The sequence below is a fragment of the Polistes fuscatus genome, unplaced genomic scaffold (genome assembly GCF_010416935.1).
Source record: "Polistes fuscatus isolate 324 unplaced genomic scaffold, CU_Pfus_HIC Scaffold11, whole genome shotgun sequence".
Classification (NCBI taxonomy): domain Eukaryota; kingdom Metazoa; phylum Arthropoda; class Insecta; order Hymenoptera; family Vespidae; genus Polistes; species Polistes fuscatus.
The window spans coordinates 1964047-1981347 of NW_025113009.1; the positions used below are offsets into that span (position 1 = coordinate 1964047).

Sequence of the window (17301 nt, forward strand, 5' to 3'; positions counted from 1 at the left end):
CTTCATTCCTCTCGACGTTGGCATCGGCAGCAGTAGCAGCAGCAGTAGCAGCAGCAGCAGCAGCAGCAGCAGCAGCCGTTCGCTTCTCTCCTCTGCCGTCCTTAATTCGAGTCAAGATTACAAATTGATTCCGTAGCAGTCTGTGTATGAATCAGGCGTCACGTGTTTAGGACGCACCCCTCGAACGTTCGCTTCTCTCGCACACCCACCCAATTCTCTACGTGTGTATGCGTCTCTCTCTCTCTCTCTTTCTCTCTTTCTTTCTCTTTCTCATTCGTTTTATAAATATATGCGTATACGTGTATGTTCTTTCCATCTCTTACTCTCTTTCTATTCGCGTGAAAGCCTACACCAAATTCGACTCCGTTTTGCTACTGGTATAAAAAGAGAGAGAGAGTGTGTGTATCGAACCTACTAGCCCGTTTCGCCAGCGAGTGTACGGTTTCCACGCAAACTTCGGTCCATCGAATGGCTCGATAATTCTTCAAAGTGCCTCTTCCCTCTGTGCTTTTAACGTTTACTCTTCGACTTCGTACTATCTACTACTACTACTACTACTGGTAACGGTAGGAGTACTACTGCCCGGGTGGGTACCTATTAATTAACGCGGTAATAGCTCCAATGATATATCTTTTTTTGTGGTACTTTTCGACTAAATTGCTACTCGTTTTTATCAGATACAACTCATGACCCACACCTCAACCATCCACCCACCCACCTACCTACCTACCTACCTTACTCAATTTATTCCGCTTGCTATTATTTTCTTTTTATTTCTCTCATTTCCATCCCACCCCCCCCACCCCCTTATTCTCTCTTTATCCGATTTATTTTCCACGCGAAATGTTTTATTTCGTTTACACTAATTTCTCTCTCTCTTTCTCTTTCTCTTTTATTCTCAATCTTTTTTATTTTTCGAATTTCGTCTATGGTCCGACATTATTATGAAACTTTTTGATCAAGAACGTTTTCGATATCTTTTACACGTAGGTATAACCGTATAAGTTTGCTGCGTTTGCCGCATGATTGATGCCCCCGGCCATTATTACTTGCAGCCCCTTACGTAGTATTGTTACGAACCCCACGCAGAACGACGCGAAGGAGGAGATCGTGATGGTGGTTTATATACGAAGGGATGAAAGAGAACGAAAGAGAGAGAGAGAGAGAGAGAGAACGAGAGATGAACGGGAATGTTCGTGATGCGTGTGGAAAATCTGCGCTACGTGACGAATTCTAATTGAACGATTTTAGACCGACGAAACGATCGGGATATTATCATCTCGATAAACACTCTTATTCTATCCAATTTCTTCTTTTTTTCTTTTCTTTTATTATTATAATAAGATCCTTTGTTCATCAGTGAAGAAGAAGAAGAAGATCGAATAGAAAATCAAACATATGAGGGTGGCGGAGGAGGGGTAGTAAAAAAAAGCAAATATTTAGTCTGTAATTTTTGTTAATCCTTTGAGTGCCGAATTATTTTTAACGAAGCACCTTAGTTTGGGATGATATATTTTATTTCCAGCGTAGTTTTTTTGTGTTCCATTAACTGATTATATTAATCTTATAGCTAATGATAAATTATAATATATGTTATATTATTTTATATGAAACAACAGAAGAAGTATGCATTAATAAAACTCAAAAATGATTGAGAACAAATTTTGACAATAAGAAAATAAACGTTTAACTATTATCATTGAATTATGGTGGCTTTTGGTTTTGTTGTATTAACTTTAATGGGTTATAAAGATACGATACTAACGACCGATCGCGTTCATAAATGTCGTGAAGTAACGGCATAAGCATGGTGGGTATCGTCCGAAGACGATGTAATTCGGTACGGCTCATCGAGTTTAGATCGAATGGGAGGGATATCTCTCTCTCTCTCTCTCTCTCTCCCACTTTCATTCTATCTCTCTCGTTCTATCTTTGTTCGTATTGCCTCATTAGTACCCTTTCCATCGAGGTCTATGCGATACGGTAACCCTTCGTCGGCATTTCTCGTCCCTTTAAACGCTCTCTCACGCGAACTCCTAAGTAAGGTCACCCAGCAATTTCCGGTAGCCATCTTGGTCGTCCTTAGACGCGATGGTATATTTCCTCCTAGCTATACACTCTCCTTCGAGAGAATTCGTTGAGATATAGGAGTACCACCAGTAGATTGTTCATCTTTCTCCAACCCCGTTTTACTTCCTTCTACTACACGTTCGAAGAGAAGAAGAAGAAGAAGAGGAAGAGGAAGAGGAGGAAGAAGCAGAAGAAGGGGAAAAGTTTAGAAGGGCAACTTCAACATGATTTGTTTCGAACCCTCGAAAACGATGTAGTAGGTGTCGCATTTTCGGTCTTTCGAATATTCTGTCCAGCTAAAACTACGAATTCGATCGTGTTTGAAATTTCGTTAAGGTAGCCTAACGCGGACAAACGAAAAATTCAATATTCGCGTTGATACGAAGAATAGTTCTCCGGTAAAAGAAATTTACCGCGAGAATGACTTTTCCCCCTCCCTTTTTCGAATAATTTTTTCCTATAAAAAAGAAAAAAGAAATAAAGGCAAAAAGGAGAAAGCAAAAAGTTCTTAACCAAGCGCATTCGTGAAGAGTGGTGAGGGGATAGGGGTGGAACATTGAAAGTTCTTCGATGGAAATACTAGCGAAGTGGAACGAGAGACTTTTGCAAAAAGTAATGACGGTATCGACGATAATAATCCGTTTAATTGGCGCACCAACCAAATCCAGGCACAATGGGATTAATTTAAAGCAGCGGTGCTGTTCGCAGCAGCGCCGGCTTGCAAACGCTGCGCGCATGATTTATTTTATTAGAGTACCTGCGCTTCAGTCGGGACAAGCTGGCCATCATTAGAGTCGTAAAATGCGACGCTGTGCTATATTAACGTAAAACACTAATGAGAGAGTACAGAGCAGAGAGAGAGAGAGAGGGAGGGAGGGAGGGAGGGAGGGAGGGAGAGGGTGGATGGGAGTTTAGGGAGGAAAATACGCGTATGCGTAGTATAGATAGAGATAACGAACGGAGATAAATATCGGATATCAAATCCATTATTAGATCGAAAAATGTAATTTCAATCGATCATTCTAATTTGACTCATTTTCAAGATTATAGTTACTCGCGGTAACAAATACGATATTGAGGGGTTCCTTTGGAGACCCGCCGGTTGGTTGGTTGGTTGGTTGGTTGGTTAAACGCGTTTCTCAATGGTCGAGGTGAAGAAGGGTCGGGACGATGTATCCGCAAAGAGAGATCCTTTGGAAATTCTGACAGAACATCTGGCCAAATGCGATCCTCGCGAATAATTGTTACCATAGGACATAGTAAAGGAAGGAAGAAAGAAAGAAAGGAAGGAAGAAAGGAAGGAAGGAAGGAAAACTTAGAAGACCCGCTTTCGAGTCAGGGGACTTTCGGTCTAACCGAGGTGTTAATTCCATTTTAACGTTCCAACTCTCTCCCTTTTGCCACCTCTTCTACACCTACCCTCGTTCTAACCCCACCCAACCTCTTCCCTATGTCTCTCCTTTAACTCCCTCTTTCACCCGATCGAAACTACCCTCTAAGACCGTTGCATATTTTACGAACCTCCACTACGTTCATCGGAGACCGAAGTCTGAAGACTGGCCGATCTATAATTCATGCTCGTGCCTCTCGACTCTCTATCGATTGCCTCATAGCGGGCTAGCGAACGAACGAGAGAGAGAGCAAAAGAGAGAGAGAGAGAGAGAGAGTGGCTTTAATGAACTTTATTTCAAAGTGATCCCGCGCTGGCGCGAGAGAGGATGTCTCTCTCTATCTCTCTCTCTTTCTGTGTACTTCCCCCTCTCTATCTCTCTCTCTCTCTCTCTTTCTCTGTCTATCTATCTCTGTCCGCTTTCCAATATTTTCGTAATGTATACATGACGGGACGGTGGTCGAAGTAATTGTTTCGAAACCGCGCTTCGGGGCTGCTTGCGATAAAAGCTTTCTCTCTCTCTCTCTCTCTCTCTCTCATACACATACATACACTCTCCTTTCTCGAGCACTTTCAGTCATCTAATTTTTCGTTATTGTCTATTGCTCGAATAATTGTTACTTTTGTAAATAAAAATAGCGACAATTTTTTCCCCCATTTCTTTCGACGCAAGAGAAAAAAAAGAAAGATAAAATAAAATAAAAAAAATTAAGAAATAATAGGGAAGACACGTTTGTTTCTTTAATCTGATCCGTTCTTTACATTTTCAGATTTATCCTCGAGGATGTTTGATCGAGAGACACCTTAATCCTCTTACCTACGACCATTCACGAGAAGATAAAAAGAGAAGGATGACAAAATGATCGTACGGGATTACGCGTAGGGAAAAAAAAAGAGGATATTCCATCGTCGTCGTCGTCGTCCTGGTTTGTTTGATAGACTCGAGTAAAGAGGTAAACATAAGTTGAGTTCTCCGTGTCATCCGCTTCGAAAAAGGGAAAACACAGAGTGAACTTCTACAGGAAAAGAAGCTAGATAAATGTTGCTGTATGTACAAACATCTTTAGAAGAGAATCGTTGCGGAGGGTCGGGATGGGGGGAAGGGAGTCTACTCTACCCCATATACTCCCCATTTCGTTCGTACCGCATGATACAAAAAATCATTCCCATGACATAACCTCGACGATCCGCTTTGTGTATGCTCTGACGTGTTAATCGCATAGATCGTGCACGAGAGAACGATCATCCCTAAAAGTGTGCACGCTTCTCTTTGAAAAACTGACGGATGGGATGTAGATCATAGGGTGGAGGGGTACGAAAGTAGAGAAGAAAAAAAAAGGGCTTACAATCAGCAGATGCCTACGGTGGTCGAGAACTACTCGAAAAATTGTTTACTTTTTCATCCGAAATGGTTTTCGAGAAGGACTGGGCTTGCTTATTTTTCCTCTATTCAAATAATTCGTTTAATCGTTTTTTACCTTATTGGCTTTCCGTTCTTTTTTGGGTATTTTTCCTTTTTTCGATAGCGACTATTAAAATCATACCGTTTACTCGAGTACCTTGATTCGCGCAAATATTTGTTTAACGTCGATCGGAGAGAGTACCTTGTTCGATTTTTGTTTGTTTCTTTTCTCGTAGATATAAGTAGCCATTGAACAGAATTAATGGATAAAACGCAACCGTTGGAGTAACTCGCAGTTAATCTGTTTTCCAAGGATTTACCACGAGAGATAGATCCTACCTCGACTAATACAATCGTTTCTTTGGAGGTATCGAAGAACATCAGTAAACATACCGTCTTTCCTTCGGCAAACCTCTAATTCTCGGTCTTTGAGGCTTTCGAGCTGGTAGCTCGAGGTTAAAGTTTAAGATGAGTTTGGCACACGACCAGAGGCTACGAACAAAAAAATATAATAAAAGGATACCTCTCCGTCCTTTTATTTTTTTTTCTTCTTCTTTATATCGATTTTTCCATCCTTCGTATAGTCGATGTTTCAACGTGATAATTCTTTCAAAATATAAAATAGGTTAGATATCACTGAGTATATTCATTTAATCAAATCTCTAAATCCGATCTTCTCTATAGTATGAAAACAAATGTATGTAAAAGAGCGTAAAAAGAGAATGACCTTCGATGGGAGGACGATCATCGTTAACAAAAAGATGAGGACGAGGGAAATATGAAGAAGAAGAAAAAAAGAACAAAATGGAAAAGAAAGGAAAGAGAAATGTGTGCCGCGGCAACGGATTTTCTGGGAAACGCGTTCTTTCTTTCGTAAAAGTAGCTTGTTTTTCATCGGCCTACTCCGAGTCGTTGAATCTCAGATTCATTGAACTGTTCTAGTATCCTTATTTTATTCCGAGGGGTAGTTTGGAAAAGGAGCTAGCCGAGAAGTAGTAGCTAGTGACACGTATAAGGGAAAAAAAGATAATGGGGAGAGGTGGGGAGAGTACTGTTGGAGGGTGGGGGGAGGCAAAAAAGGAAAATAAAAAAGAGATAGTAAGAGAGAGAAAGAGAGACACTGCTATACTCTCGAAGCGTGCTTTGTGCGAATCGTTCACCTGATTTAACGCGGACACAGCACCACTAGGGGGAGTGATACCTGACAGATGTTTTGGGATTTCGAGTATTTTCGGTTCCGCAAGACCGCACTCGAGAGCAAGCGAGAGAGACTTTGAAGTAGCCGGCTGGTCGTGCGTCGGCATCTTCTTTCCTTCTTCTTCTCCTTCTTCTTCTTCTTATTTTTATTTTATTCATCCTTCTCTTCTTTTTTACATTGATTTTCTTCAAGAAAAAACTTCCAACCTATTCGCGATCCTCTTTCTCGTCGGCACAATTCCAATTCGTTTTGCTGCATTTTACACATTTTATCTTTTCTATGAGAACATTTATAAATATACTTACTTTAAAGTGATTTTTGTGTTGTTGTGGTTGCTGTTGTTGTTGTTATAGTCGTCTTGTATTGTTGCAGTATTCGTTTGTTCTATTTTCATCGGGTACTTTAATTTATTTTCATAAATTTAAATAATATATATTTATTATATTAGAAACTAAAAAACTAGATATAAAAGTTACGTATAATATAATTTCTACATACTTAAAAGAGAGAGAGAGAGAGAGAGTAAATTATCGAATATAAATAACAGCAGAAGCAATACTATCAAAATTTCTCATCGTACAATTTTTCCATAGAGACAGAGAGAGAGAGAGATAAGGTAATAAAATTGTATTTCAAAGGTTCAAGAACGTCGATTCGTATGTGACAATAACTTTGTAGGGAAGAGAGAAAGATAGAGTATAGTTTCGCGATTGGAAGGATGATCGGTTTTCAGGATCGTAGGTTGAGGGGCAAGAGTTAGGTCGATCCATCGACATCCGTGTGGGTTGGCTAGCAGTGGCGCGTAAACCGGTAATTCCATTGCGTATATGAATCCCAAAAGCCGAAAGCCAGCTCTCTGTTTCATGGAAGCTTCTCTCTCTCTCTCTCTCTCTCCCTCTATTTCGCTAACTCTCATTCTCTCTCTCTCTCTGTTCAACAATGCGTTGCAACCATGCTACCCCTGGAAGTTATCGAGTAATCAGTCGCGCATTGTTTTACGAGTCGCTGAATCGGAACGACGATTGGACGGCGATCACGTGTACGACGATGACGAGCGTCCACGGTCGGCTAATTTGGCACGGCGCGATGGCGAAAGTATTTTCGGCCATTTTTTTCAATGGTTTTATTATCTATCTCCGTCTCTCTCTCTCTTTAACTATCCATCTATCCATCTATCTATCTTTCTCTGTCTGTCTGACTATCTCTCTCTCTCTCTTTTTCTCTCTCTTTGTCTTTCTCTCTTCATCTTTCACTCTGTCAATCCAAGTACCTGCTGGCCATGTTCCAAATTCGCAAGGGCGAAAGTTTTCCGCGATAAAAATTTTCCCACTCGCGCCTCGAGGACAATAGCTTTGCGCGTCTTTGTTTGAAAAAATGTTTTTTTTTTTCCGTGGTACGACTAGCCATTGGCGACTACGAGAGAATGAGAGATAGGGAGAGAGAGAGAGAGAGAGAGACCCAGTGGTTTTGACTTTTTGGTGCTACGTCGATGTAGAGTCCGAGGACCAACAGGTGGCGTTTAAGTTTCTGCTACTTACAAAAATGTCTGACCCCCTATACGGATACCTGATACGTACTACTTACAAATTTATGATCATACATGAATAACTGACTCGTACTACTTTAATAGAGTACACCCGTTCAATGGTGATTCTTCGCGTGTTGTTAATTTTTTCGAATGTTAGAGAGAGAGAAAGAGAGAGAGAGAGTGAAATTCTCTTCAAATGATTCAATGACGCGTTAATCGATATCACTTACATTGTTTCGCAATTAAATTATATGAAGAGATACTGCAACAAAAAATATCGTATGGAAATATTCTCAGTAGATATTTTTCATTGATTTCCATTTCAATTAATGTTATTTCCCTCTTTTATTGATAACAATCGTCTATATAAATTAAACGTGAAAATAAAAGAAAAAGAATAAAAAAAAGAAAAAAGGGGTCGAAGATTCGTACATTTCATTTGAACGTTGTTATTTTGTTTCTTCGCCATCGTGTTTTCCGCTCGAACTATATCGAGAAAGATCACGAAACTTCGTTATCTTTTAATTACGTCGTCGTAATTACCCGAAGGAGTGCTCAAGGTAACATTTCAAATAGCTTTGAGGATATTTGTCGCGTCGTCGGCCAGAGAACCGCCCGTCGTGCCGTTGATTAGCGGTCGAATCAGTCGTAATTGTCCGTAACCGAAACAGAATTATCGATCGATCCTCTTCGTTCGACTGTCGCGTGTTGTTTCTGCAAGTCGCGCTACGCCGTGTCTACAGATCGCTAAAAAAGTCCTGATTTTTGGTCGAGCTATTTAGCAAAATCGAAGGAAAAAAGCAAATCTATATCGTACAATTTGAAATGAACTCTCGTTCGAAAAAAGTTACGAACGATTTTTCTTCTTTTTCTTTTTTGTTTTTTTGTTTTTTTTTCTTTTTTTTTCGTAATATTCTCACAAATATAATAAAACGTCAAATATAAAACGTAAGTAGCAGAGGGTGCACAAACATATCGTTTCAATTTTAATATCAATTTATTCTAATTCGCGCATCATTCGTACCTGGAATATAATTTTGTAATAAGCAATTTAATATTCATGATTAAATGGCACACCCGAAATTTAATTCGCCATTCAAAGCTACCTCTCTTTTCGATATTATTAACAGACAGTGAACTCATAGGCACGCACGGTAGATATTTTATAATCACCCTGTAGAGAGAGACTCGCGAGGCAGATCGTGGGGGTGGCGATGGTGGTGGTGGGCGAGCTCGGACGAGGGGGTTAGTGGACTGACCGGCGGAGGGGGGAGGGAGGGTAGTGGGGAAGGACACATATACCTACCCGTGTTAGCAACCCCATTGATCTGGCGGTGGACGCGGCAAAAACGAGCTCGAATAGAAGAGGAGGTGGGGGAGGTGGCTCGGGGCCGGTAGAGAGTCCTGCTGGTGTGGGTGGTGGTGGATGAGAGTGAGCGAGAGAGAGAAAGAGATGGAAAGAGAGAGAGAGAAAGGGTGGCGGTTGAAAATTTGCGGAGTGCCGAGCTGCACTGACCAGCACTCTCTTTCTCTCTCTCTCTCTCGCGTTCTCTTTTACTGTATCCATTCCATCATTCTCTCCTTTTCCAACTCCATATCTATCTATCTATCTATTTCTCTCTCTCTCTCTCTATCTATCTATCTATCCATCTCGTTGTCTCTTTCTCTCTTGGGCCAGCATCGGCTCTTTTCATCTCTCTTTGTCGCGGCGAACGAAGCTTTCGTTGGTGGTCCACGGCGTGCGCGTTGCGCTACGAGTGGCCATACTCTCTTTCTCTTTCTCTCTTTCTCTCTCTCTCTCTCTCTCTCTCTTTCGTCCACTACTTCGTCGAAGCTCGTCCACACGAGAGTCAACGTACACGCACACACCGCGTTAGAAACCGGTGCGGAGTGGTGACGGTGAAAACGCGGCCTACCCATCCGTCCTGTCGAGATTCGGCCGGTTTGTTGGCCCTACGATATATGGATAGGTACTCTGCTAAGCTCTCTTACTTTCTCTCTCGGTCGTATACTTGCTCATCGTTACTCTTACTCCCTCTATTTCCTCGAACCCTTTCACATCGCTCAGCCCTATTCCTCTTCTCTTTTCTACTCTTCTCTTCTGTGTTCTACGAACCCTTTCGTTTCAACTTACGATTAACATCAGAACGACCTATCTATTTCACTGGGTTACCGTTACGTTTACGCACGCCGAGGACATATGGAATCGACGTAGGGAAATTATTTTCAAAAACCAGGTTACTGCAAGATACTTTTTCAAAGTATTTTTCTTTTTTAATTATCATCTCGAGATCTACTTGGGTAACGTTAAAGGTCTCGCGTAAGACACGTCATTCGATTCTTTTGTCATGAAGATTGTAGAATTAAAAAAAAGAAAGAAAAAACACAAGGGAATAAAATAAAATAGAGAAAAATATTAAACGGAAAAAAGAGAGAAGATAAAAAAAAAAAAGAAAAACCTTCTGTCGGTTATAAACGAAGAAGCACGCGAGCGCGCGTAACACTTCGCACACTTGTTGCTAAGGGAGAAATAATAATTCAGTTGTAGAGGAGCGTACCTTTCTGGATGGCGGTAATAACCGGCGCTTCCGAAGGGAGGATATGCGAAAGGAAGGGAAGGGAAGGGATGGGAAGGGGGCTTGGTGGACCACGCTCTTTTGCTGTTTCCTTTCTCTCGAAATATTTCAACCAACGTAAATTTTCTGTTTTCTAAAACGCCCTATGCGAGTGAGTATGAATCTGTTACTATAATACATTGGCCAGTATGTATCATAAAGTACCTGCGCAACGTGTTTTTCATTTCGTTCGTTTCGTTGTAACAACGAGAATGCATTGTAATCAGCCTTCCTCTCTTATTGTTCTCATTTTCATTATTATAATTATTAAAAACAAACGGAGAAAAAAAAATGTTCTTAAAAAGTGAGCTTTTCCCTTGAAATTTTCAACGCGTTCAGCACCGTCATCGTCGTCCTCGTCCTCGTCGTCGTCGTCGTCGAAGTAGCGGCGACGATTTTTGACGAAGAGGTGAAACTCGCTCAAAGCAGTGGTAACATCAACGTATAATCAGCCAGATCGTGGAAAAAAAAGGGGAAAGAGTAAAGGGAGGAGTGCATTCAGAGATGAGCGACATCGAAAAGGAAACGTTGGTGAGTCGAAAAAGAGAGCAAGAGAGCTTAACAAAAAGAGAGAAAAGTTAAAACGAAAAAGATGGAAAGAGGGAAAGAGAAATAGTGAGTGAGAGAGAGAAAGAGAGAGACGGAAAGAGAGAACGAAACCGACTCCAGCATACGTATTATAAAAATCCACAAAATAACCGAGGCGGTGGCCATTAGCGATGCTCTTTTAACCCTCGCCATTCAGGTTCGCCCTCGTGATGCGTGTAAATTTTCCAGCGGCGGTCGCTCTCTGGCTACATTTTTCGTCGAGTGCCACTGTGTACCGGCGTTGGCCGGTGCACACACACAGAGGAAGAGAGAGAGAGAGAGAGAGAGAGAGAGAGAGAGAGAGAGAGAGAAGCATCGGCCACCACTGGCCACCCTTTTCCTCCCTCAGCCCCCAACCACCCGGCGGCGACCTCGCAGAGTCGACCCAACGACCCCCTCGAATCACCCTCCCGGTGGTAATCCGACTGGCTAGCCACTCGCGCCAACAAATACCCTCACCGTCAGCCACCCGCTGCCACCACCCTTTCCTCCCACCCCTATTTCACTTCTACCCTCTCTCTCTCTCTCTCTTTACTCCCTCTCTCTTTCTCTTTCTCTTTCTCTTTGCTAGCACATTTCCCCGTTCACCCTCCAACTCTCTTCGTCTCTTTACCTCCGGCAACGGCTCGCACACGGTGGACGACTCATCCCACCGTGACCCAACCCGCGGTACACTCTCTGGTGAACCACCCCCGACACCCCGAACACCGCGAAATGCACGCTCCTGGTCTCGTACACGGGCCACCACACGTCGACGGGAAAATTTTTCACGGCTACTTCCGGCTCTCTCTTTCTCTCTCTCTCTCTCTCTCTCTTTCTCTCTCTCGTACTATAGCGCGCGCGCGCACTGTGGAGAAAGAGATAAAGAGAGAGAGAGAGAAAGAGAGAGTTCATCTGGTCGAAAGATCGACCAGGATTCGCCTAGCCTCTGGTAACGTTTATCGTTAGACGTTCTCGAACGACGATTTTTCTACCCCCTTTTTATCACTTCTCTTCGTTTCCGTAGTAAACAGACTTAGACAAAAATTCTAACGTCCATCCGAACGTTACAGTGATTTTCCATTTCTTTTTTCTATTTTCATTTTATTTGATTTCTTCTTTTTTTTGGTTTTATTTTCGCATGTTGTTTTTTGTTTTGTTTTGTTTTGTTTTTTCTAACCCTCCCCCCAACCTCTTCACCACCATCCTAATTCTTTTTATTCCACTCGAGTTATCTCACGCAGTTTTTTTCTCCCGAGTCGATCTAGGGTATATTTCATACACTTGTTTCCCGTAGGTATATTTGTTTGCTTTTTCTAGCTTACTTTTTTTTTTTTATGATATCGTTAGTCATGTTTTTGGAACAGGATCTATGTACAAATAGATACCGATCCAGCTATGGTTAATATTTCAAATTGGGAATCAAATTCGATCGATTTAACAGGAACAACGGCCGCTCTTTTCATTTTCCGAGAGACGTAAAACAATATTATGCGTTAGTTAAAGGTTTCAGTTTTATAAAGCGACTGTAGGCGGAACATTCCTGGCTACCACCGATGGCCATGAGGGGATGATGAACGTGAGTCGGCATTTTCCAGCATCCACCGGCGTGTGTCCAGCATCTCTCTCTCTTTCTCTCTCTCTTTCTCTTTCTCGTACACGTTCACTCACTCTTCTCTTTCTCTTCTCTCCCTCTCCCTCTTCCTCTTCCTCTCCTTCTCCCACTTTTCCTCTTTCTCTCTCTCTCTCTCTCTCACTTTCTCTCTCTATTTCTCTCTCGTGTACACGTTATGGCTGGTTCGTACGGCGAAACGAGGTCCAACGCAGAACCTGTCACGGTCCTCCTGCATCCCCCTTCTCAACAAACCCCCTTTTTGACCACCCCTTTCCATCCTCTTCTCCTTCCACACCCACAACTGCTAGCTCGCTCGCTCGCACGCACGCTCGTGGCTTCGTCGAACGAATTGCTCGGTTTTTAGTTAATGCCTGCCGACCCCGTCACCTGACCACTCGTGATGGACTCTGAAGTAACATTTATGACTTTATTAAAAATGAAGAAACACTCTCCTCTATCGAAAGAAACGGGATTTAGTTCGTATTATTAATGTTTCATTCGTCTAATAATCGTAATATTTGCAACATTTGTTAATGATCTCTATGTCATTTTTCTTATACTCCTCTATGGTGGATAATTAACGTTGACTATCACGATTTTCAAAGTTTCGTTATATGTAACAGTAATTACGACGATGGACTATGTTTGAAAATTACAATCGATTTCTTTTTTATGATTTATTCTGTGTATTATATATGACATTTACATATATTATATAATAGAAATCATATTATGAACATTGAAAATTTTTAGTCCAACTATCGTAATTATTAATTGAATAATTGATAAGAAAAGATAAATAAGGATTTATTTAAATAGAACATTTTGTTTGTGTTTAAGATCGATGAAAATAATAATCGTATAAAAATGTAATATAAATCGTAGAAAATCGATGGGAAAAGCGGATCGAAATCAATGGGAGGAAAGATAACGGTCCGACGCTAATGGTATCCGAGCTGCCGATATACCGAGTACCTTTAAGTGGAGGCAAAACAGTGGCCGTTCTCACGAACGGCGACAGTTGCGTGTTGGAAAGCAACAAACTACACAACGGTCAGGTATTCGTAACATCGCGCTCGGCCAACCGGTTAACCGGCAATTAGCCGATCTCGCTCGTAAATGTAAATTAACCGTCGGCCGGCCGGATCGGTAAACGAAAAAAGAGTAAATTATCACGAGGTAAGGGCAGGTGAGCGGATGCTCACGGACGGAAACGAGGGTGGTCGAGAAGACTAATCGTTTCGTGCTTTCTTTCGAAAATTACTCTGCTTTTATCTAACCCACGATGAAAAGATTTTTTTTTTCCTCGATCGATTTTCTTCTTTCACTTTAATCGTAGATAAAAATAAACATATCTATACAATTTCTGTGTAGTCTACGTATACAAAAATCCGTAGAACATAATTCGATTTTTTACAAAGAAAACTGCATAAAGAAAGATATCAATCGACGCTATTCTAAAATTGAACGAACGTATCGAAAAAGTTTGAAAATTCGAAGAAAGGATCGAATAAATATCAATTTTGTTCATGTAAGTTCGGCCCAGAGGTCGTTCATCATCCAGTTCATTTAGTCCCAAAGCACTATACGCGACCGAATTGTTGTCTTGCTGACGACGTAGATTCCGAGGCGCTGATAGGATGCTTCGGAGTTTCCGGTGCTGAGCCGGTTTTCCTCTGGTTATCTCTGGAGACCCTTCTTCGTGTGGAGAGTACTCTCCGTCTCTCCATTTCCGATCGCCCTCGGCTTTCCACTCGGACTTTATATATCCAGTCACTAAAACATATTGTTCTCCGGGACGTTTCCGCGACAAAACGAGTCGGAAGCATCGGAGGAAACGATTTTCTTTTCTCCCGCTAACAAGAAATTGATTTCTTCTCTTTCGTAAAAGTCAAAGAAAAATAATAAGAATGTAAAGGAATGATAATGATATTTCGAAGAATATAATCATGAAAGATGATCGATTTATTTCCTTTAATTTAAATACATTTCGTGAATACGATGCGGAACGAAACGTTGGCCTTATGTCGTTTCCCTTCCATGCCAATTAATAATTCCAAGTAATGCCATTGTATATCAGCCGTACGTCAGAATGCCTTTCTTAATTAGTACGAATCTTCATCACGTCGAATCCGTAATAAAGAGAAGGTAAGAAATACAGAGAGAGAGAGAGAGAAGGAGGAGTCGAAGTAGGAGCAAAGGAATTCGGACAGGTGCGGGATGGGATCAATTACTGTTTAATCGTCCCTTGACTTTACCGACTATGATATAGACTCGACTAATACGAGATTGAGAGATTGTTTAAACGATGATGATGAATACATATTTGATACAGATATCAACTATTTCATTATTTTCATCTCGACGTTCATAATAATTTATATCCATAATTCACATACATCTATCTATATACATTGGTTATAATTTTAAATTAATCTACAAAAAAAGAGAGAAAATGAAAGAGAGAGAAGAAAAAGGTTCTCCTTCATGAATCACAATCTTTCGCATTATCCAGATGACGATCTCTTTTATCTCGGAGATCTCATACCTTCAGAACAGGATCTACCATGTTACCGTGATCGGCCCACATTCCTCTACTTGTGGAATCATGCCATGTCGCTTACGTTACGTTACTACGATCGATGCGGAAACGCAAAAAGTTTCCTCTTTTATCGCCAACCTCCTCACCGACTTTCCCTCCCTTTCCTATCTTCGTTTATACGAAGTAACTGCAGAGTATCTCGCGGTAGCCTTAAAAAAGTATTATACCGATCGAGTGATGTTTTGACCCCTTTAGGACAACAAATTCTTCCCTTTCTCTCTCTTTCTCTCTCGTTCTCTTTCTCTCGCAGCATGCAACAAAATTTTTGTGAGTTCGTTTTTTGTCACGCCGCAAGCTTGTCCACCACCACGAGCATCGCCACCACCTCCACCACCACCACTACTACTACTACTACTATCGCAACCACTACCACTACCATCAAAACTACCACTACCATTACAGTCTGTGTTAACGGCAACTAAAAAGAAAAAAAGTCGACCGACAAAAAAAAAGGATAAGAGAAAGAGAAAGAGAGAGAAAGCAAGCAACACATTTGCTAGATAGAGAAAAAGAGAGAGAGAGATATAGTGAGAAAGAGTGAGAAAGAGATAGAGAGTGATAGAGAGAGAAGGCTGACGTCACACACTGGTAACGGCGCTTTATCGAACTCTCATTACCAGCGAGAGAAGGTAGAGAAGGGGTAGGAGAGGGTAGGTTTGCCGGAGAGTGTGTTTTTCGGCCTCGTGTGGTCGGCCGCCACTCCCTCGCGTTGCACGCCAGCATCCACCACTGCCACCCACTCACCTACCTACCCCTTCTCACTCTCTCTCACTCTCTCTCTTTCTCTTTTACTCTCGTTCGTTTGCTAGCCAACTCTCTATCTCTCTTTCTCTTGTCCTGTCGCCCTTCGTACACCCCACCACCATCCCTGCTCGCCTAGCCCTTTTGACTGGCCCCACCGTTCCTCACCCACCCTCTACGACCGCTGGAAGCAATAATAAACAACCGCCGGTCACTATGGCGACGCGTCCATCGCGCGCGAACAAAACACTGAACTCTCGTCCCTTCTCTCTATCCTTCTCTCTCACTCTTCCTCTCTCTCTCTCACTTACTCGCTCTTTCTGTCTTTAGCTAGCTGCTCGCCATGTTCTTCTCTCTTTCTACTCCACCACCAGGACATCCACTACCACCAGTAGTAGCTCTTTCTCTCTCTCTTTCTCTCTCTGTCCGACCAACTCTTCTCCTCCTCCTCCTCCTCCAACCACCCAAACCCACCCCCTCGATCTTTCTCTGGCGAGCTGCACTCCGCGGGTTTGTCGTTCGCGCTGTGTGTTACGCGCACGATGCACGTCCAACGACAAACTGCTGCTGCTGCTACTCCTGCTACTGCTGCTGCTACTGCTGCTGCTGCTGCTGTTGTTGTTGTTGCTGCTACTACTACTACTACTACTACTACTACTACTACTACTACTTCTACTTTTATCTCTAGATTAAAAGCGGGAAACGAAAGCGTGCGGCTTTTCCAAACGATGCCATCTTCTTGAGACCGATCAAAAATAAATATAGCGAGAGATAGAGAGAGAGAGAAATAGAAAGGATATTTGAACTGTTCTATGAAAGTTTTGTTATTCATACTTATATTCGTTATTATTTTTAATCATTTATTATAATCAAAAGGTAATTACAATATAATTTTCATTGTTATTATATTGCGGATTTTTTTTTCATTTCATTTTGGAGACTGGGATTTTTATTCTAGATTTATTAATTATGATTTGTAGAGAGAAAAATGAAATGAAATTTCTAATATTTCGATATCCGTGACTTTCAAGTTACGTTGGTTAGTTATAGGAGATTTATTTTGGATTTATGTGTATTTAATGTCTTGCTTGTATTTTTATCGAAATTCAAGTTGTCACGTTGACGGAGTTACGTTAACAATAAAATTAAAACCGAACTATTTTTACCACATCTGTCAACTTGACTGGATGCATCTAACTACGATACTTTATTTTTTGTCGTTTTTAATTTATTTCATCTTACGATAACTAATCGTTTTACGATCGTTTGAACGATTCTATTTAGCGTTTATTTATTTTTTTTTTTTTCATTATCTTGTTTTTTACATTGTTTTTATAATAACATATCCAACGTGAACGACGTTTTTCCATCGAGCTATTAAAAACTTCGTAATTCACAATATCGGTTAGTAAATTGTGTCGAATTAAATTGTCCACTTAGTTCGATTATATTTTTTTTTACTCTTTCTGCAATTGAAATAATATTTTCGTCGAAAGTATTACGTAAGAGGTATGAGCTTTCAACCCCTTCGACAAAAAGAGGGTTTCCATTTAATTCAGAAAATCGATCGATT

At 41.3% G+C, this 17301-nt stretch overlaps 1 protein-coding gene across 1 annotated transcript in view; it reads left to right on the top strand.

Moving 5' to 3' along the window:
- The first annotated feature begins 410 nt into the window (after positions 1 to 410).
- The window catches only part of LOC122526322 (runt-related transcription factor 1-like), a 39747-nt gene continuing 22856 nt past the window's right edge, over positions 411 to 17301 (top strand). Inside the window, exons 1-2 of the mRNA XM_043649676.1 lie at positions 411 to 586; positions 4231 to 4413. The gene's annotated coding sequence lies outside the window, so the exon portion shown is untranslated. The remainder of the gene's footprint in view (positions 587 to 4230; positions 4414 to 17301) is intronic.